The 22,400-nt window shown below is 41.5% G+C and overlaps 1 protein-coding gene and 1 long non-coding RNA gene across 5 annotated transcripts in view; both read right to left on the bottom strand.

Moving 5' to 3' along the window:
- RNF182 (ring finger protein 182) overlaps window positions 1-276 on the bottom strand; it is a 35,634-nt gene extending 35,358 nt beyond the window's left edge. For all 4 annotated transcript variants that reach the window (XM_085571503.1, XM_085571506.1, XM_085571507.1 and 1 more), the window contains exon 1: window positions 87-276. The gene's annotated coding sequence lies outside the window, so the exon portion shown is untranslated. The remainder of the gene's footprint in view (window positions 1-86) is intronic.
- An 11,318-nt stretch (window positions 277-11,594) lies between these two features.
- LOC146768290 (uncharacterized) overlaps window positions 11,595-22,400 on the bottom strand; it is a 38,436-nt gene continuing 27,630 nt past the window's right edge. Inside the window, exon 3 of the long non-coding RNA XR_014952725.1 lies at window positions 11,595-16,082. This is a non-coding gene — a long non-coding RNA (uncharacterized LOC146768290). The remainder of the gene's footprint in view (window positions 16,083-22,400) is intronic.

Here is a 22,400-nt window from a genome sequence, read left to right as displayed (position 1 = left end):
GAGCCCCTGTCCCTCCCGCAGCCGTGCCCCGGCGGCAGCAGCGCCTGGCCCCCGGGGCGGGCGGCGGGCAGCCCCTCGCTCCGTACCTGTCGCGGTGCCCTCGGCAGAGGCAGCCGCTTCCCCCCGCAGCCCCGGCGCGGCAGCGGGCAGCCAAGCCGGCTTTGTTACTACTCGGAAGAGCCGCGGCTCAGCGCCGTCGCTATAGAAACTGGCTGCGCCTCGAAGAGACACCGGCGAGTGGCGGGAGGGAGGCGGGAGCCGGGCGGAGGTGTGGGGTGAGGAGCGAGCCGTTCATTCAGGAATATCCTGGCCTTTTCCTCCTCCTCCGCCGGCAGCCGGCCCCCGGCACCGCCCAGCCCGGCCGGAGGTTGGGAGGGCGCCTCGCCGCCCCCACCTCGACTGCATCCTCGGATTAGGATGCGATCTCTCGGCCCAGAGCATCCCCGTCCCAGCCCTGCCGCCTCCTCAGGGAGATTTGTCCCCAAAACACACACACAGGTACACTCACACTCCGAGAAGGGATCCCAGGGCAGCAGGGACCGAGGGAGCACCCATGACATTAAATAACCATGGGAGTTGTCGTGCACTCTCGCTGTTGCCCTCCTGCCCTTTGCAGCTTGTTTGGTCCCAGAACATCACCACGAAACCCCTACAAAGCCAGGACCAAATTTTTAGCAACAGTTTTTCATTTCTGAAAGTGGTTTAGCTCCACATCCTCAGGTGTGAACTGCTTTTGTGTGGGAACTTGCTTATGGGACCCCTCTGGATGGTGGCTCATGATCCAAAGGTGCCAAGGGGCTTTTCTGCAGAGCACTTAGTATTATGCAGCAGGCCCTATGGGCTGAGGAGCTGAAGTGCTTGTCCTGTGTGCTGTAAACAGGCAGGGAAGCACGGGTGATTGGAAGGAAGAGGAGGGAAAGGCTGAAAATGAATTAGGGTAAAGCAGCCAGGTATGTGGGGGATATCACTGTGTTTGACATGTTTGAGATTTAGGGTTATCCTGAGTCGTGGGAGTGGCTTGTTTTCCTACAGCATCAGCCTACAGGGATGCCCATCTTCACATCCTTCTCCCTGCTTGACATGACTGACAAAAGCTGAGGCAGTTCCTCTGTTCTTCTTCCTTTCCTCCTCCTGCATGGAAGGCTCAGCAGTATCAGATTGTTGGATCTATCCTCTTCTAATTTCTCTGCCTGAAACATTCTTATTCTTTCAATAGTAGCAAAGTTGATAAAACATCCTTCAAAGTGCAAGACAGATCTCCCCTTCTCTCTTTCCCTGGTTCATATGGATTGAATTGGACTTTCCAAGTTTGCCATGCAGAAGAAACCTAACGTGCAAGGAGCGACTTGAAGGCTGCATTATCCATCTCAGCTACTGCCAAGCTACAGGGGATGACTATTAAGTATCCGCACTGCAAGTCACTGTGAGCTGATGAATCTGTGCCAAGAGCTGCTGGCACACTGCAGAAAATACTCTTTATGAAGAGTTTGCCAAAGACAAGAAAGACCCCCACAGGAGCTCTTCACAAAGCAGCCCAGCTTACAGCAGAGCTGCTGGCAGGCCATCACACAGCCAAATGACAGTGGCAGCACAAATGAGGGAGAGAGAAGGTTGGGTATGAAAGACAGGGGCTCACCACACATTTATCTACCAAATCAGCATGCTAAATACCAATTTGAGAGTTAAAAAAAGAAGAAAAAAAAAGTAATATAAATCCAGTCAGAGCATAGGAGAGGTTATTTTTTTTGTTCGTTTGTTCTACCGTATAGTGAATTTGCTTGCTTTGAGGAGAAAAGAGTAACATTAGAAAAGTGAAAGATCTGCAATAGCATAGCATAGGAGAAATGCTGCCTATTTTACCTGATATAAAAGGATGCTCACATTCTTTTAATCAAATGGAATATCAATATTCATAATAGATACAGTTTTTAAAAACCTTAAAACCCAAAACCCTCTAAAAACTGGAAAGCATTCCATAATCTAAAATCTTTTGGAAGAGTGTATAATGCTTTTAAGCTTAAGATGCATTTAGAAAAGAAAGCTGAGCAATGAAATGTTGCTTAAAGAAGTGGTCATTATTTTGACAGGAAGAAAGCAATGTTGCTATAATGCGTAATAATTTTTCTTACAAAATAAATTCATAGCACTTTCTCCCAGGTGGAAACACATGAAGGGAAAGAAAAATGATAGGAAAGGCACGCTTATTATCTGGTCTTCGTTAATACAAAGCACCTGAGTACTGATAGCCTTTCATGTGTTCCTAGGGCTTTTAATCTACACACAGGCTTCTAAACACCTCCCTCTCCAGGCTGAAGGTAAAGAATAGCATTTCCACAAGGGGCAGTTGAGACAATAAGGTGATATTTTAAAGGTTTTGCAGGAAAATTCATTTGGACATGTCTTAGCATTGTGCAGATAGCCATGCCTTCTAGATTACTTTTCCTATCAAGCTTTCTATATTTTACTCACAGAGATGAGCCATTTTTGTAGATGGATATCGCCTGTATCTTTAGGATAGCACTTTAGCCAAGTCATTGTTCTAGTGCTTGTAAAGTGTTTTATACTGTGTGGTTTTTGTTGCTTTTTAAAAATTTTTTAAAACTCTGCTTGAATTTTTAACTGGATTAATGTCATTTGGAACCTAACTTTTGCAATAGCATTCACAGAGTAGGGCACTAACTGCAACCATGCCAAGCTGTTGCTTGGCAGTCACAATAATTCTATACTTACAGAGAGGGGAATGAAACATACAACTATTAAACCCTTGCATTGCAGTAATAAATAAGTACTAAATGAGCAATTGCAGTTTGTAACATTTTAACGCTAAGCTATCCTACCTTTGCATTTTGACATTTTGTCCCTATATGTCCCAGTTTGGCTTAAGGTCAATATGTTTAAAATCTACATCTGGAATGCCTTCTGGCAGCAATTGTTAAGGAGTACCTACTCCTTTGGGGTAGGGTGACAAACTTCCCAAAAACAAACACTGAAAAGAATGTGTGCTGATGTGACCATGGCCATCTTCTGACTCAGCAGTGATGTGCGTGTCCTTCTCAGTGCAGCAAATTTTTTCCAGTAACTTGGTGTACTGAAGGAATTCACCGTGGGACATTGAAAAGTGTTAACATTCATGTGGAGCAGAGCAGTTTTTGATGGTTTCCCCTCTCTTTCTTAATTTGTCCTCATTCTGAACACCATTCATCCCACCAAACACTTATTCTATTGGTCTATTTGTTCCCTGGAAGCAGAGCAAAGTATCCTTAACCAGCACCAAAACCTTGCATAAAGAATTCTTCAGCTGAAGGAATGAAACACAGTCTTATTACATCATCTGTAAACAAAAGATAGGAGTAAGCTGTGAGAAAACAGAAGGAACAACATTTAATATTAATATTAATTATTATTACTATTATTATTAGGATTGTGTTGCAGCCTCTAGGCTGCACCAACCCCAGGTACTGCTTTCCCACAGAACAAAAATATGGATAATTTCTGCCCTGAGGAGTTTACCTTAGAATTAAATGTTTTTCCTGAGGGCCTGAAATGCCATTAGTTACACATTTGGGTAGTGGCAAGTGCAGTGGGACTTAATTGCAGACTTTTAGATATGTATAATATAAATTTTAAATAATGTAATAATTGTTCTGACAGGAGACAGTGCAAAACCATTTTTCTGTGTCTATAGGCTAGCAGTCCTTTTGGAAATTAGAGACTTTGGAATATGGAAAATGAGCTGAAGTGATAATTGAAGAAAGCAATAAAACATGAATATGCTAAAATAGGGGATGAACTTGTAGACTCTGTCTTTTGTAAAAGGAAAATATGCTTTCTCCAGAGCATTTTTTTTTCTTTACCTTGGAAAGAAATGCATATTTTAAACTATTGCTTGAGATTTCTGGATCTCCTGAAGAGACAAGGCTACAGCAGTACAGAAGGGCTGGAGTGCCAAAAGGACCCAGGCCTTTCCCAGCTCTGCCGGCTGCTTCTCAGAGGCAGCTCCAGATGGGCAGAGCCACTGCGGCAGTGGCAGTGGCTCAAAGAGGCTTTCAGGGATGAGGGACACAAAAGGTTTTTTGAGGTGAGGAGGGCTTGAGAGGGAGCACTGCAGTTACCAGGCCCGTGGTATCCGTGGTATGCTCAGATTCACAATCTTCCTATTTCTCTATATTTTTATTAACCACATTGCGAAGATGCTGGTGTAAAGAAAACCAAGTATGTATACATATATCCAGAAATGCAGCTGAGCATTTAACAAAATAATTATCAGAGGTTTGTAAAGGCTTCTACCCAAATTTGTGGTGGGAGAGAAAGTACTGATGAGCATTTAAAACTGTCAGAAAGCAAATATGAACTATGGCGGGGTTGACTTCCAACAGGGCCAGGCTCATGCCCACCCTTCACCGTGTGCTGCTGTGCTGAGATACCATGGCCTGGAAATTAAAGCAGTGAAGGAGCCTGCTGAGAAACAGACAACCCTTGGGTTGGGCCATTACAGACATGCCCCAATGTGTTTGTATTCATTGTGTCGGGCAGTGTAGATGCATCCCAAATCTAAACTCCTCATGGCCTCCTGTGGCTACATGTCATCTCAAGGGAGCACCTTACTTAAAAGGGCTAATTAAAAATATTATCAATCCAGAAAGGGGTAAAACGATGCAGCATCATACAGAATGCACAGTTATTTAATTTTGCTTACTGTTGAAAAGCCTCAGAGACAGTAAAGGGAAGCCTAACCTAAGGAGCTGAATAAACACCATAGCAGAAAAAGGGATTAATGTTGGGTTAGCATAACACTGGGGTGGCATATTTTGGGTTATTCACACAACCTACTGGGGCCTTAATCGAGTACAACTGCTCAGAAAAAAATTCCTGGCATTACTGTGGAAAGTTCAGTGTACATCTCTGTTAAACAAAATGCTAGTGGGAAATTAAAAATCAGTCTGGAAACACTGTAATTCCCAAAGGTTGGTTATTTGATATGGCGCGAGTACTTTATTCAGTTCTGGGAACTCAGCTACAAAATAGATACAGAAGACACAGAGATCATCTGGAGACAGGCAATGCAAATGATTAGAGGATGAGAGAAAATTTTGTATCTGGGTGGCATGAAGAAAGGACATGATAGAGCTTTATATAAAATAATGAATGGCACAAAGAAGATAAATCCTACATTTCTAGGCATCTTTTTTTTCATAATTTACGAACAAGAGTTCGTCCAGTGGAATTAAAAAGATATAAATTTGAAAGGGATGAAAGGAAATACTAGCTATTAAAGTGAAAGCATTCACTGTTACATGAGATTAAATTTGGAGAAAGGACTAGACAGTGTAAAATGTGTGAAGGGATAAAAACGTTAATATTTCAATGCATTAGCCTGTCATAAAGTCAGAGGGACAGGGAAAGAATCATTAACAGAAATTCATCTTCAGGCAAATTATAGAATTTCTTGAAGCTTCTTCTGAAGCATTTACTGCTGATGGTTAAAGGGAGAAGCTATGACAACAAATGATACTAGTTCTCATTTGAGATGCAGATTCATTTTTTTATCCAGGAAGGACTAATATCCCACAACCACAGTCACCCATTTGTGCCCGAGTGAATATCCTCTCCAACTGCACACTTGGGTGTTTCTTTTTCCAGTTTGCCAAGGACAACATGGAAACTGCAAAATGTTCTTTTTAAATTCATTTGCATTAAACCCATTTCCTTCAGAGACTCAGGTATCACACATCCATGTTGCAAGTGTAGATCTGTATTTGTATGATCCATGATCTAAGTAATCCTGCAAAGTACCCTCCCATTTCAGTATGAAGACCTGTCAATTACTGGTGCTAGTAACTTGCTGTATGGTTCATACTAAACCTAGCTCAGGGGTACATTGAATGTGTGACCAATTAGTGTTTCTTCAAACAGATGCAAACTTACTAGGTGAAAACCAACAGAAGTTAGGTTCTCCAGAGACAGAATGTTTCTATTAAAAAAAGAAAAAAAAGTTACAATCCCCAGACAATGAGATTTTCACTTCAAGTTTTGTAGTCATTAGTAACAGGAAACTCCCAACTAGAGACATTAAGAGAGTTTTTCTTTTCCCCATAATAACATAGATTCACCCATTTTAGATACATATTTTTTCATATTCATTATAACAACATGCTAAATGTGCCTGGCAAAAAGAGTAGGGACTTCATATATCTTGGGAAAGATGACAATGTGACAAGAACACTCATATCCCAAGATGTTCAGCCAACTGAAAATTACTTCTACCTCAAAGAGATTTACTTATATATAAACCTAAATTATGCTTAAATTTGATAGTGAATTATGGTGCAGTACAGAGCTCTACTACACCTGTGACATTCCATCCTAGTTTCAGCCAGAACAGGGTTAATTTTTTTCACTAGCCTGGAGGGGGACATGGCCAGACCCTAATATTATTTGGTACCACCTCACATCATTGCTAGGGACTTGGGAAAGTGAATCTGTTTTGATTCCAAGGAGAAAGGCATCCTTTTCCAATTGGGTGAGAAACATGATTGGGAAGAGCTGGTCAATATTTATTGTGGTTTTCCATGTAAATGGTTTCTTTGTCTTATAACTGTTGTTATTAATATTGTTGCTGTTACTGTTTGTTTTCTTATTTCATTGCTGTTTCCAGTAAATTGTTCTTACCTCAACCCATGATCTTTGCCTTCCATGCTTTCATTCAGAGGCAGGGGAAGGGGGAGTGAGCGTGGTTTTAGTGGGAATACTAAATTGGAGAATACATTCCTAAACAATGACACCTGTTCATTCTTTTATAAGCTACGTCACCCAAACAAATCCTCAGGCTCAAGCTCTCTGTTTAGTACATGGGAATCAAAGTTTTTTAAATGCTTATTTGTATGTTAGACAGTCTGAATTGTTAAAGTAAATCCACCAAACTATACTACACTTCAACAGATTCAAAATCTGCCCATCTTTTCTTGCCTTACATCAAAAGACCCAGTTGCTGGTTCACAGATGGAGAAAACTGTAACAGAACCGTAGAAAACTTTAACAATTGCATTTCAGTAGTCTTTTGCCATCAACACTATCTATATAATGTTTTGTTCTTTTTTGTTGTTGTTTTTTAGAGTCAGGATGAATTTCCATTAAAATGCTGATGAACAACTACATACCCTACCCCTGCCCCAAGCAACAGTAAGGAAGAAAACAGAAATCTAGTAATAGCTCAGCTTTCTCTGGAATGTGATTCTGTGTCTATCTGTGGCATGACAGTGATAGCATCCACATTATGTTAGGTCACAAGTTGAACTCAATGATCTGAAAGCTCTTTTCCAACCTTGATGATTCTTTGATTCTGTAAAGTTTGAAAAAAATCAAACCAAGCAAAACAAATCAAGAAAATGAAACACTAAACCTTTTAGGTTTAAAGCCCCCAAAAAGAGAAGCCAAAGACACTATAGCTTTTCCTTTCAACTTCCTCTTTACTTTGAATATATTATTTTCTTGTTTGTTGGTTAACTGCACACAAAGGAATTCATGATGCATATAGTAAGAAGGCCTCTGCAGGCAGAAAAGGCTGAACTAATGTTCCTGCATCACTAAGATCTGTAAGCCTTAATAGTAACTTCAGTATCTGAATCAATGATTTACCATTAATGATTACTGTCCTAAACCCAATTTTGTGTATAATAAATATAAATCTTACGTGAAATGTTGCTTGCCTTGTAGAAAAAACCCAAAATCCAAACCTTAAATTATCTTATGATAAAAGTCAATTGGAGAGCCAAAGTAAAAAATGAAAACAGAATAAATTTTTTTAAAATACAGCGGCTCCAGGATTTGAAGGGAACTTGAGTAAAAGGGAAGCAATTCAGAAAGATAGGCTTTCATTGGGGGGGAAAATTTTTTCAAATATTATTTATCATTGAAAGAAGTCAAGTGTTACAATCTAAATTTAATTTGGAGTTTTGCTTCACTCCAATTTTCCTGATAAGCACAAAACATCAGCTCTGTTTTTATTTGTATAATCAATAAAAGTCTAAGACTGGTTTAGGTCATCACTCTTCTAGAGCTTGTGGTGAGAGCTTAGTACAGATCAGTCATAGAGAGGTTTTACTTTCCAACTTATCTTCAGTAACTAGGGTTGTATTTAGGATTGTAAATCACAGTGGAGACTTGTAATGTGTAAGGAAGCAGTGAGTAGCTGTTTGAAATAGAACCACATGCAAACAGCCAAATATCTCCTAGGACTTGTGCCATTGCCACTGACAGCTATCCTGTTCCATGCTGGTGGTGCTCTACCAAACAGAATTTGGGTAAACCTGGTAGAAGGCAAACTCCTAAAAAGGTGATAACTCTTTTGTCAAACAAAACTAGTTTTGAAATGGATACAGCTCTTGAGAATAAACAGGGAATTTTATAACGAGAATAAACAAGTGGCATTTCAGTGGTATTTGACCCATCCTTTAGGTGGGTCAAAAATAAGGAATCTACACTTATGGGACATGTGCACATTTGGTTTTGTTTTGAATCTTGTCTTTTATCCCCTGTGGATTCTCTGGAACTGCTGGTAGAGAATGACATTCCATATTGCACCCAAACTGTTGCATTGTAAATGTGAACCAACTTAATTTAGAAAATAGAATGCTTTAAACTATACCAAGTAATGTCTGGCCCTATTTGAGAAAAAAAAACAACAAACTACAACAAAACCCAGAAAGTTCTGAAAACTATTTATTGTAGGATGCCTTATCTTAAAACATATTTTCTCATTTGACATGTCACTTATGGGTTTGATGTTTCACTGGCTGGTTGGAGAGACAAGGCTATTTTTTAGGACTTCATGTGTGGCTCTTTTAGCTTAGGTGGATGATAAGCTTTGATTACTGCATTGGCTCACAAGTTTCAGGGAACTTCTCATCATCTGTGGTAAAGTTTAACTGATGTGGATGACAACCAAGGTGGAGAGATGCCCACAGGGTAAAGGAGTGGTGAAACAGACCCCTGCCTAATTTTATACTGAAAAGTTAGAGAACACATGATTTAATACAGTTCCTACACTTAGATTCTCACTGCCTGGGGTCACATTGATTTTGTCTTTATCAATACTGGGTAAGGCTGTGGCACATGTCCTACCCAGCTCCAGCTGGAAACCCACTGGGCCCTCAGCAAGCAACACATTCCCCCATTTTTGCTGTAGGGATAGTTGGCATTGACAATTAACCTCCTAAGCTTCCTAAGAGCCTAGCTGGTGGCAGAAAAACGTTAGTCCCAATACACCACTCTTTTCACTTTGGCCTTATATGCCAGGTGTGTTCCGAATGCTGATGTCTTGAAAGAGAAAGAAGAAAGAAAAAAGAAACAGGAGGAAGAACATTATGTTGTAGATACAAGGAATTTTTTAAAATTGCATTTCCACCTCTTTTGCCATCATGTCCCAACTTTTTGAAAAATGTATAATAAAATTGCTGCTAAATTGAAAGGAACTAAAACTAATAAGAACAGGTATTACACAAAGTACCTTGACATAAAGTACCTAGAAGGGTTAGTGAATTCTGCTTTTCCTTTTTAGGGTACTCTTATCCTAGATAGGACAGGAGATATATATATATATATATATATATATTCCTAGTAGAAATAAATCCTGATTCATTTATAAATGTATATTAAAAATCAGCCTACAGGGTTATAGAGTATTAAAAGATATTGATTTAGAATACTGTGAATCTGAAAATCTGATTCAGTATAATTTAAAGGATAATTCCACACTTTGGTTAGAAAGGAAGAAATTGCTTTCAAGATATGCATTTTAACATTTTAAAGTACAGTTCCTATCTTTGAAAGCAGTTTAGAGGATTGAAATACTGGAGGTAGCTCCAGAGGAGATTAATTGACAACATGCAGGTGAATGGGTCAATTACACTAACAATCTGATTTAATCAGAGGGGTTTACAGCTTTGTCACTTTGATAGAGTAATACAGAAGTTTATCATATCCTGTAGGTGCCATCAGACACTTTGGCCTGCTACAAGCATGTTGTAATTGCACTTGAAAGATTTTCCATGGTCATTATTAGTATATAGAGTGTTTACAATGACAGGTTTTTTCTGCAAGGGATAATCAAAGCTAATATCTTTTTCTCTGCTTTCTTTCTTTGCCTGTGAACACATCAATAACAGATTTAAATATTTCAAGGTCAGTAGAGTTAAGCTGACTTTGGAGAAAAATGTGACAATGCTGCAGGCCATCATACTTGTAAGGATTTTTATATTGTTCAAGTCTTTGCTTAGCTATTCCGAAACCCAGGAGGTTTGATATGTAGTGAAGATGGAATGACACAGGGCATTACAAATCTCTTGGCAGATAACACAGTGTTTTATGCAGAATATGTGTCAAGCACTTCATAGGTATCTGTGTGGATGTTTTCTTGACAAGGTGGTGAAGTGGCATTTCAGGAACATCCTTAGTGAATGCTACAGAACTGCAGTTGTACATATCCACCTGTGCACTTTTTACAGGCATCATTATAAATCAGGATGATGCATACACTTCCTGAGATTGCCCATCCAAGCAAGATAACCAAAAGAGAATAATTTTCCTCTGCACACCTGCAGTATTATGGATACAAAATGAAACATGCAGCTTCTTATTCAAAGTACGTCTTGAAAACCGAGTCCTCTATTACAATGAAAACTGGCAGAATCTGGAAGTGTTTCTAGTAATGAGCAGCTGGTATGATCAGCTGTAAAATTTTCTAGAAGCAGTACTGAAAATAATTTTTTTCCTCTGTAAGCAGCTTTAGCCTTTGCCTGACTAACCTCTAGTAAGGCTACATAGGGTGTTGTTGCCACCTAGAGTCAGTTCATAAAAACAGAATTTCTGCATGTCTTTTTATCCTCTACACTTAAAGCAGAAGGAATCCTCCAACATGCCCAGATTCCTCCCATCACCCTGTCACTTAGCCCTGTTTTCTTTCCAGTACAAAAAAACCCACCACTCAGAAAAAACCCAAATTCAAAATCTAAAAACCATAGAGGTGTGTTTCCAACAAGTTGCCTACCTCTGTGTGGATTTGTGGAGAATGCAGGGCAGCCTTGCTTTCATCAGGGTCTGCAGAGAGACCACCTACATCTGTCAGTGATCTTGACCCCCAAAGATGGAAGCACAGCTCTGGCGTCTTCAAGTAACCGGAACTAAATCAAAACCAACTAACTCAGGAGTGACAAGTGCATGGGATGCTGTGCCAAGGATAAATGTGGAGATGCTGGGCTGCTTTGCTGGTGGATATTCAGGAGCTAGGACCCCCATCCCATCCATCCCATCCCATCCCGTCCCGTCCCGCCCCGTCCCGTCCCGTCCCGTCCCGTCCCATCCCGTCCCGTCCTGTCCCTCTCCCCTTTTTTTCTTCAAACCAAACAGCTCACATATTATTGGTTTTGGTCACACAGAGATACACAGGATCCAGAAGGAAATAAAATGTGGAGATGTAAACTGGTGGAAAATAAAGTCCCAGTGAAGGTTCAACAACAGGTGCACATTCACAACTCTTCTTTTATGTACGCATCCACTTCCACACTGGACAATTAAACTCTTACTTCTGAAACAAAATCAGTTTATTCACTTTAGTTTATTCTGATTTATTTCCAAACTAGTTAGAAAACAGAAACTGAACAGAATTTTGAAGATCCCAGTGTTGTTCTCACTGCTCCTCTTGTGTCCATTTTTAATAACCTTTAGAAAGAGCTCCAAACATGAGCTTTTGTAATCCATAAGTGCTTGACCAGACATTTCACAAAGATAACTCCTTGACTCAAAACTTTAGAAAGGTAAAATATCAGGACAGTTAAGTAATGAGCGTGAACTGGTGGTGGAAAAAGTTAGGAAGTCATTTCAGGAGAAATTCACATTTTCCAAATGCGAGGGAAAAATATTACAGATCTGTATTGAGAAACTGTAGATAAAAGTAGAAAACCAAGGGCTTATGAAAAATATTAGTTCCATCAATTTCTTCAGGCTGAATACGCTTTTCAGAGCAGATTTAGAATTCTGCCAGCTGAGATCACTTTTTATTGACATTTATCACTCAGAATCATCAAGAATGATTTATAATATAAATATTCTGCTTCCACTACCAGTAAGAACTGTCTCAGTCATGGCGTATGTACCTATATACTGAAATATTTGTGATATTTTTAAATTCATGTAATTCTGCTTTTTTTGCTGAGGGAAGTTGACATTTTCACCGACCACTGTAGACAAATAGTCTGTTCTCTCCTGGAAATATGTCCAGGCTTCTTGTGACTTGTAGTTCCCCATGTCCATTTAAGAAAATCACTCACACTGACTAGCTAACTGTTGCTCAATCTTTAGATGAATAGCAATAAAACTCTTCCTGAAAAATAAAGTATTTAATTTTCTTTCTCCCTTCAGTCCCTCTCAAAGTGCCCATTCCCTTTCTGAAAATAAGCAAACTAGAATTTTTAGTTTAGGATACAGTTTACAGAATAATCTCTAAGGAGAGATCATCACAAACAAATAACACATCCACTGCTTGTTAGGGTGGCTTTGTCATTTTGAATACTTGTGAGACATTGGTTCCTCTTCTGCTTTTGAAATACACAGAGTTAACTCTAACACCCAGACCAATTCAGAGGGTGAGGAGGGAACACAAGGAGCTTTTCAGTAATTCCTCCAAGCCATACAGAGCAACAGACCACAGCTTTTATTTCACTGATCTGTTTTTACTACCCTGCTCAGGGCCAGAATGGACCATTATGAAGGGAGGATTTTTTACTGACATAATTGGCACAGCTCCCCGAGGCAACCAAGCCTCCCAAGGAAGAAAGAGAGTTCTTGTCCTTGTCAGGAGCACCACAATTTTAAATCCAATGGCAATGAGATTAGTTAGATGAGGTGTTTTACAATAGGAGTACGGTGACCCACAGATATGACAACACCATTTCAGACTAATTGGAAAAAATCTTAGGTCTTGTGAGAAATGTACTTCTTAGAAAGGCAGAACTGTAGGCATGGCTGGTAGTGAAAACCACTCAACTTGTAACTCTGCATTGAAAGCTGCTAGACCAATTTATTGGAAGACTTGGAATTTGCCAAATTATACTGTACTGTATGTAGAAAACCAGCTGCTATCCTCCAGAGGACACTGAAACAAATTTTTTCAAAACTTTTACTTCAGTAGTTTGTAAAATTTAAATAAAAATAAATATAATTACTTTTCAGTTCATTTTATAAGCTTTCATTACCAAAATCGAGAACTCATGGAGCAGTTTGTTTGGCTGGTTTGCTGAGGAAGATTGACCTTAGGCTCAGGTGTGCTCTCTAGAATGTGTTTAATCTGCCTCATAGGAAACATTCAAGCAGCATCTGTTCTTTCTCAAAAATGCATGAACAAGCAAACCAAAACTCAAATCAATATAAAATGTAGCTCTCATTACATTTTAAATAGTCCTAAAGAGAAATTACTCACAAATGTTTATATCTAAACCTTGAACTTGCCTGAGAAACAAATTCTTTCATCTAACAATAAGGCTTTTTTGCTATTGAGAAACTTAACATGAATAAGAGTAGGAACTTCTGCACATTCAAGTCTCAAAGTAAAAGAAGGGGAAAAGGGACAGAGTGAGAGGGGATTTAATTTATAAAATGTTAAAGAAGAGAAACATGATAACTGCAACTTTGAAAGACCTAAAATTTGACTTGCAAAGCAAAACCCTTAGTCTCTAAAGAATATTTACGTAAGCCCTCCTGCCAAATACTGAACCTTCCATCACTCCTTCCCAGAGAAGAGCATTAAGGCAAGAAGTCTAAGCAATGCCACTTCCTTCTGAGCAACTTTACCTTCTCAGGATGTTAGTAAGGCAGACTTGTGCAGAAATGAAACATAATCCCCATAATGGTGCCAATTACCCTGATTTTAACGTGATTTAAAAATCTGTGTTTTTATAAACTCAAGTGCTTTCTTAATAGGATAATGCTTTGTGTCTGTCTCTGTCCACATTCATACAACCAACTAGCTATTCCTAATAACTTCTGAATCCATTGGGCAATTTTAGCTGAGATTAATAGAGGAAGAGTGGTTTCAAAAATATCAGGTTCCTACCAGTTTTGTGGAAATAAGCGGCTAAGGAGGGGAAAAGAATGCATTAATGCTCCCCATGGAAGTGCAGAGGTAGAAGCTCACCCTTTATTAAATGGGTGATTATCTCACTGAGCAGCAGCCATTAGTTGTGATTCTTGTGGGACTATTTCCCATTTATTAGCTACTCCTCCTAGCACATGCAGGGATTGTTGTAGTCAGAGGAAAAGCAAATTTCCAGAAGCAGTCCAAAGCTGGCACCAGGTGTAAGGCTGGCATCTGTTTATGCTCTGCAGTGGTCGTTTGCTCTGTGGATAATGACCATGGTAATGACAAGGAATTTGGTTATAGGGAATTAAGCTTAGTTTTGCAACTCATTTGCTGGAGTAGGCTTTTCTCCAGTTCCTTAATATGAGCAGAGATGGTCAAAAGTGCCTAACTTGGCCAATGACATTGTCAGGATTCTGAGGGCATCACCAGCCCTGCTTGTGCTCCAACTGACCTAGGGCTCCCACAACTCTGACCAGGGACCAAGACCCCATTTCAAGTCCTGCAGGGCTCTGCCACACCATGACTGGGGATCAAGACCCTGGACTGTAAATCTCTGCCCCAGAAATGTCACAGCAGGACCGGTCTCCAGCTTCCCACAGCTCTGCCCTGCCTGGCCACAGGCCCATTTCCATCCCCATGGAGATGCTGGATGCCTGGGGCCACAGCTGGGGCTGCCTGGGGCTGGGGCTGCCTCTCCTCAAGCCACCCTGCTGCTGCCACCCTGGGATTTCTCCCTACCCACCCCTTCTTGCGCCCTGACAGCCACTCTTTTTACAAAACTACTAGTGCCCTTCTCTGAACCATGCCATGGGATCACTTCCCATACCACTCAGACTGTACCACTCAGTCTGGTGTTCAGCTCCCTAGAGGAAAGGAGATGCCAGAAGGACAAGCTTCTCCAATGCCTTCTGCAAGCTAGGGGGCAACAAAGGAGTTAGTGAATAGCAGAGAGAAGGAGGTTTAAAGACAAGAAAATGGGATAAATTGGTGTCAAGGCTCTCCTGCTTATCTCTTGGCCGCTTTTGGTGCTTGTCTGGTTAGGCTGTGGTGTCTCAGGAGGTTTCTGACCTCAGCTGGCCACCTATTCCACTAAACCTGTAGGGATCAAGAAGAAGATGCCTTGGCCACCACAGTCCACCTCCTAGTAAACTGAATTAGTCACAAGCACCTCAATTATGGCAAATATATCTGTCTGGTATCTATGGTATGGGCACATCACTACTTGTGACAAGTCAGTAACAGGGCAACGACCTGCAGTAATGAGTGATCAGCTCGGACCAGGAGCTTCTTAAATCACCTCAGCATGAACCCCCAGAGGCTGAGAGTCAGGGCTCCCAGGACATAGGTCACTTTAGTATCTTCACATATTTGTCACTCCTTCCTCTTCTAAAAGGCCATCAAGTTGTCTCTACCTACTCTGCCATCTAGTTCTATTAGAGGAGTTGCATTTGTCACAGCTCTAGAGAAAACTTTCCATTTTTCATTTCTCCATTTCTCATTGCTCATCCTCCCACGACACATCATCACCTGTTTCCTCAGCCTCCCCCTCAAGAAACAGTGGTTCCCCTTTTCATCCCTTATGTGCATCAGCAGGGTTGCAATAGTTTTGCTGATGACAGCTTGTGAGCAGAGCCCTAGGCTGAAGGAATGAGGGAGTCTGCAGGAGCTGTCTGGGAGAGTGTCCTACTATTTTGAAGAAAGTGGTTCCCAGAGACTTTATGGGAACTCTCATGAATGTGCTCCCTTTATGTATGTTTAGATGTCCTTGTCCCTCACCTCCAGGCAAGCTAGGCTCCATTCTAGGCTACCTCCCACAAAGCTGCTGTTCCAGTGGCAACTACACACATGATGCTTCACAGTCTTTGTTGGGTGTTGCTGCTCTCCATTTTCCTGGGTCTTGTTTTCTTTCACGAGTGTGGAGCTCTCAGGCAGCAGATCTTTCCTTTCAAAGCTAAAACAGAATGGAAGAGCAACTGTTAGTATACAGAAGAAATGTAAGCAAAAGGAATGAACATACTTCAATCCTGGCATTTGGTATAAGGTCCCTTGCTTCCAAGTCACCATTTCTGACTCCTGTGGAATGCTTCTGCTCAGGGCAGTTGAATTAAAGTATTTGTAAGACTGTCCTTCAAAGCTAAAGGAATGAAGATCCAAAATGTACCGGAGGGCAAAGCAATGTAGCAGTATATTCCAGCATCCCTTGCACATTTCCCTCACTGGATGTCAGTGACAAGGAATAAGAGAGAAACCAAAGACTCACCATGAGATCGCAGCAAGTCCAGACCAGTGGTGCTGGGTGACATAAAAGGAGATCTGCTAGAGGAGGAGTTTTGGCTGTCTCCTTTATTTAGGCATTTCAATGGCTCCTCCCTCAGAAGCTGGGTATGGAGCCCACCAGACTCCTTCTAATGTAAGTCAGCAGTGGCTGTTTACAGGATGAGTGGGCAAGGAGTTCTCAGTTTGCTCCACTGACCACTGTGAATCACTTCCGTGCATAGGTTGTGGCAATGTGCATCCAGTGCAATTAGCCCAGTATCCTGATCCTTTAGGCCATGACATCTGAACTAAAAGATTTCAGGGTGACACACAGATGCACTGCCAACCTCTTTTGGATCATCACCCAACAGACCTACCTCCAGGCTGATCCCAAACTGCTGAGGTGGGGAAAGGCTCTGTGAGTGGCAGCCTTATCTGGGGGAGGGACAGAAATTATCTCATATCTTCAGGCCACATTCACTTTTGCAGTACATTTTGAGGAAGGCACAATAGTAGATGACCCCTGATGCTCTATCAGGCATACATCCATGTGGGTTTGTGACACCAAAAAGAACTGCATGGTGAATAGACTGCTGGATGCAATACCCACTTTTTGGATGATATGGAAAATCTGGGCAGGCTTTTGGAGGAGGCTTGAGAAAATCTCCAGACACAGTGTACAGAGCAAAGGCCTCAAGAAGGGAGGAGACAATTTTGGGGACAAAATGAATGCAGTCAGATGGTAATCTGGAGGCCAGGAATTCCATAATAGCTTCATCTGAAATGCCTCCAATACCATGAGCAGAGCTGAACTGGGAGAAACAGAGACAAGCTATCAATGCCTGGCTAGGAACCAGCTGAAGACAAAGGATTTGAGCTTGTTAGAAAGAGGGAAAACTTTCATTATTAATGAGTCAGATTCAGGTAAACTGAAATAAATCCAGCAGTGGCACCTAAAAAGATATTAGATTTTTTTAGACTGAAGGAAGGCAGAAGCTGACAAGTATTAAAACATGATTCAGGATGGCACATATTCAGAGCAGGTAGTCAGGAAAACTTTGTCCTCTGCTGAATAGCAATAATTTGGTGAAACTTTAAAAGGGAGAATGAAGAATAATCAAAAAAGACTCTCACAGTATATCAAAAGAAAAAGAAAATATGTATTTTCAAATGAAAGCTAGAGGTCTAACAAACAAGATGACTTTAAACAGAAACTTGATGGGAAGAAGGCAATTGATCAGATACTTTAGAATTGGGGTAGAAAGCATAAAAATAGAGACAGAGGAGGCAGAAGCAGTAGAGAAGTGGTAACATATTGCCCCTTTGAGAGAAACCTTTGTACCAAATCAAAGTAACACACTAACTTTGTTTACAAGCAGCTCAAAACCTATATAGCCTGACATTTCTGGCCTAAGTCAGAAATATGCCATATCATATCAGTATTAAATCAAATGTCTGTATCTATTACATGCTGAGGGAGATCAGAGTTGCTGACAGAGCAAGAAATGCAACAATAGCAGCAGGTATCAATTTCCTACTTGTATATTGGATAAATGTCACACAGGGAATTGATGCTGCATAAAATGAAAATATTGTTTCTGCATGAAAGAGCATACAAAAGAAGAAGAAACTTTTATATTAGCCCAGAGCAACATGAACAACCTCGTTCAAAATGCCCCTGCTCAACATACTTAGGGAACAAAACAAAACAAAACAAAACAAAACAAAACAAAACAAAAGCAGACTGCAATAGAATTATGTAATAAGGAACTTTATAAAAATAAGCTAAAATGGATGCCTAAAGGCTAAAAGTTTTCCTGTAGCTATTTAAACATAGTGTGTAGGAATAAATTTTTTCTCTCTTCTGTGTATGGACAAAGTATTTGGAAAAGAAAAGCTGACACAGTTAACAGCAGGATAAAAGAATTTATTAGAAGCAGAAGACTTCCTTCACAAAATAGAAGTTGTGTCCAAGAATGGAAAATAGAAAAGATCATAAACTCTGACAAGTTAAATGAAAGCCACAACAAGGTCATCCATATAGAAACCCACGAACATTTTCTGAAAATATGAAGTCCATCAGTAAGGAGTCTGAAAGAAATTAAGGTACCATAGGACAACAGAAAAAGCCTTCACATGAATAACCTGTTAAAAAGGGAGAGTAAATGGTCATCATCCACATTTGAGGGAGGTCTTAAGTGATGCTTGAGGGGGTTTTGGTCTTGGGCTCCTGCTGTTTAACCTATTTATAAATGAACTATAAAAGAGGGCATATGATGAGAAGACAATTTGGTGAAGGCCTAAAGTAATTACACATAGTAGGGGCCAGTTGCCTTAACTCATTTCAAGCTAGACAAGTATTCTGTTGAGGTGTCAGCACATGCCTGCACTCATCTCATGCTCTTTGAAAGGCCTGGAGAAAGCCAAATGATCATGAAAGATAGCAAAAGAGGGAAGAAAGGCAGATCAATATCAAAAGGTCAGGAATGTACAGATAGGGAACCAGAGGAGAATGCACCCTACCCTGAAGGCATCCGAGGAGCCAGCGGACAGCTGCCACTGACGCTATGCTGGGAGACTTCAGAGGAAAAGGGAATGGATATAGGCTGGGAGACTTCAGAGGAAAAGGGAATGGATATAGGCACCATGGTCATCAGCACTTTTCACCAGGCTTCCTCTTTCTTCTGCTGGAGATGGTGGGGGAAGTTAATCAGGAAATCCCATGACTCAGTGGGACCACAGATGGGGAAGGTACTAGAAAAATAAAACAAAGAAGTCTGGAAGATGCCAGGAGAGGGGCCACAGCTTGGCACAGTTGCTGTGTGTACATGGCTGGGTCCCTGGATGGCACACAATGGTCAGGGCGTCCTGTAAGGCTTGCTGTCAGCACAGGCTGCTCCCAGGAGGAGCTACTGACTTGCATTCCCTGTGGGCCATGGAACCAGCTAGGAGTACAAGGTGACCTACTGGGATCCCCAACTTCTTCCAGTGTAAGAGGTCCCATAGAATGTGTCTAGGAAAGTTGTACAGGCAAGAGAAAAGAGAGAGGAGCACCACGAGGAGTAAACATTTCCACAGCATGACTTGGGGGCAGACATGCTGAACTTTAGACCTCTTGTACAACAATGCCTGGCTGGGTGTAGCAAGGAGGTGCAAGATCCAAGAAGGACCTCTGCAATGCAGGGACTGTATGGGGATTACTGTTGCAGAACTGAGTAGAAATGTCTGCTCTTTAGCTTTTGGAGAAGGCAGCAGGATTGACCCCACTTGTAGGGCAAGCAATGTAGAGTACACTGAAATTTGCAAAAATTTCTGTCTAAGATGTCCCCAGGCCTGGTGAGACAAGAACCATCTACCAAACTGATGGAAAAAGAGGATCCATGCTGCTGTTAAATATGAGATTTCAATGTGTATCTCCAGTGGATACTGCAGTTTGAATACAGCACCTTGGGCTGCTTGGCTACCTGACAGCTCACTCACTGCCTGCTGCTGCAAACAGCAAAGATGCTGGACTAGATGCAGCTTCAGAACAGCCTTATCCTAATTCTTACAGTTGTGTGTATAGACTTGTGATAATCTCTTGCTCCCTTCTTGCCTAAACTCCCAGGTCAACACTATCTAAAGAGGTTTCTGATTTTGGATGCCTCCATTTGGATCTGTTCTTTGGATCACACTTCAATTTCTACTTGAGTATGCTTAATTCCTACCTTGACAAACAGGGCTGGCACATCTCAAATGGCTTACTCCAAAGTCCAGGCATTTCAGAGGACTGGCTGTTTGTGTATAATTAATTGGGTGTTATTTATTGATCTGGCAGCAGCAGACAGTCTGTAGTACAAAGCTCTGTGCTGCCCACCAGGTCACAGTTCCAGTGTTTTGGTTTCTCAGTATTGCTAGATCATTACTGTTTAAATAGCAAAGGCAGTCCCTGACCCAACATCTGCCATAAAGGGGCAGAGAAGAGAATTGTTCTTAAACTTTCCTCACTCCAGTTTGTGAGTAATCTACATACCTCTCATTAGCTGCAGCCTGGGAAGTCTCAGTTGTTTTTACTTGCTAGTGTGGGCAGCATCAAGATCAAGGCACGACAGGAAAATAAACGCTGTGGCTGCAGCTCTGCTGGGCTCCTAAAAATACATAACTGCTCTGCTTTTGTGGCTGTGGATTCTTCTATCACTGTTCCTTATCTGACATTGCAATGTTACACACAGTATATTATTTAAAAAACAGTTGTCTGCTAAAACATATAGCAAAAGGCTTCCAGTTTTGCTAGCTGAACTGAAGCAGACAATTTATATTGCTGCACAGGAGATTAACACTAATAAATAAACCAACCCCTTTTACCAGAGTCTTTATAAGAGACATGAAGCATGTGGATGGACCTTATTCACAGCAGGAGCTTAAATGAGGTGGAACAAATGTTATTTGATAATCATATCCCGAATACAGAAAAATCTGTGCCTTGAGAAAAATGCTAAATGCTGTTTTGACACCTTTGTCTTAACCTTTAAACCTTCATTGTGGAGAGCTCTGTATTCCTTGTAGAGACCTGTGCTTCCTAATGAAGCACCCAGGAGAAAACACATGAAATAAGCATTCTTACATATTTTGCAGCCACACACTGGAGTAGGAAATCAGGAAAACTCTGCTACACAAGTGTCTGAGGGATACCTACCTGGTTTGAGGAAACAGGATATGATTCCATGAACAGCATTTCCAAGGCACTGAAAAAAATATACAGTCTTGACTTTTTAACCTTATCCTATGAATCTATCCCACATCCTTGTGCTTCTAGCCTCATTTCCCACAGAGAATGAAATTTCTGTGATCATGCCATCTGGCTGTCTATCAGCCAGTATGTTCTGAACCTGCTTTCTATCAAACTGACAGAGGGATTGAGCCTCAAAGAGAATTAAGTGCCTATGAAATTCACGAAAATCAGCAGCTGGGTCGAAGGTGAGGCTCCAAAGGAGTGCCCTCGCTAAGGGCAGGGTGGGCAGAACGCAGCAGTTTTACACACTGCTTGCTCATGTCAGTCATCAGCTGTGCAGTTCTGGACTCAGCAGAGCAGATGCTGCTCCTGCCTCAGTGAGATCAGGGGCTCATTGCTGCTGCAGTGAGTGGTGTGGGAAGGGAAGGAGAGCAAAAGGCAACAGGACACACTGCACAATGGCAGGTCTCAATAGGGCCACAGAACAACGCATTCAATGATAAACTTCCACTTATTCATGTAACTGCACAGCTCCTGCAGTTGCTGAGGGCCCCCAAGCATGTGGATCTGTTTCTCATGGAAAAGGCTGACAGGCAATCCCTACCTCTCCACTCCCACACCCGGACCTGTGCCACAGAGCTCCCACTGCTTCCAGTGCTCAGTGAAACTCAAAGCATGTTCCAGGGCTCTGGAGACAATAGACTTGATCTTTGAAACCATAGAAAGGATATTAAAAGTTAGGTTGGAAAGTACAGCCCGGTTCAAAGTTTCTGTAAAGAAAAAATCCCTGCCAGGGAAAATTTAGAAACCAGATCATTTCTCCTTCCCTAGCAAAGGGAGTTTCAGCTTTTGTTTTTTGTATCTTGCTCTCCTGCTTCATGCAGTGTGCTGTGCAACAGCAGCTGAGCTTGCAAATACTTCTGGAGGAAAAGGGCTGTTTTGCTTGAAGTTATGCCTGTCCTGGAGGGAAAATCCATGTGTTTTTAAGAGTCCAGTATTTTAACGAACCGAGGAAGAATGTTGTTTAACATCACCTTGGCAAGTGTGTGCGTGGCACGTACATTTCCCAGTGCTGAAGCCTGGCCCTTCACGCTTACCTTCAGCACACTTTTGTGTGGGCAAACTTGTGACCCCAGCCTCAGGCTTCCCCCAGCCCCCCTGGCTGCTGCTGGCCAGGCCACCGGGGCAAGGACTGCTGCTCCTGACCCACAGCAGGGCCAGGAGCTTGCTGTGGTTTGCTCATGATGGTTTCCTCGTGATGAAAAGGGAGATAGAGAAAGGCTGTGCCTCTTGATGGGTTTA

Source organism: Lonchura striata, chromosome 2 (assembly GCF_050655825.1).
Source record: "Lonchura striata isolate lonStrDom1 chromosome 2, ASM5065582v1, whole genome shotgun sequence".
Classification (NCBI taxonomy): Eukaryota; Metazoa; Chordata; class Aves; order Passeriformes; family Estrildidae; genus Lonchura; species Lonchura striata.
This window is presented reverse-complemented; position numbering and strand designations above follow the sequence as displayed.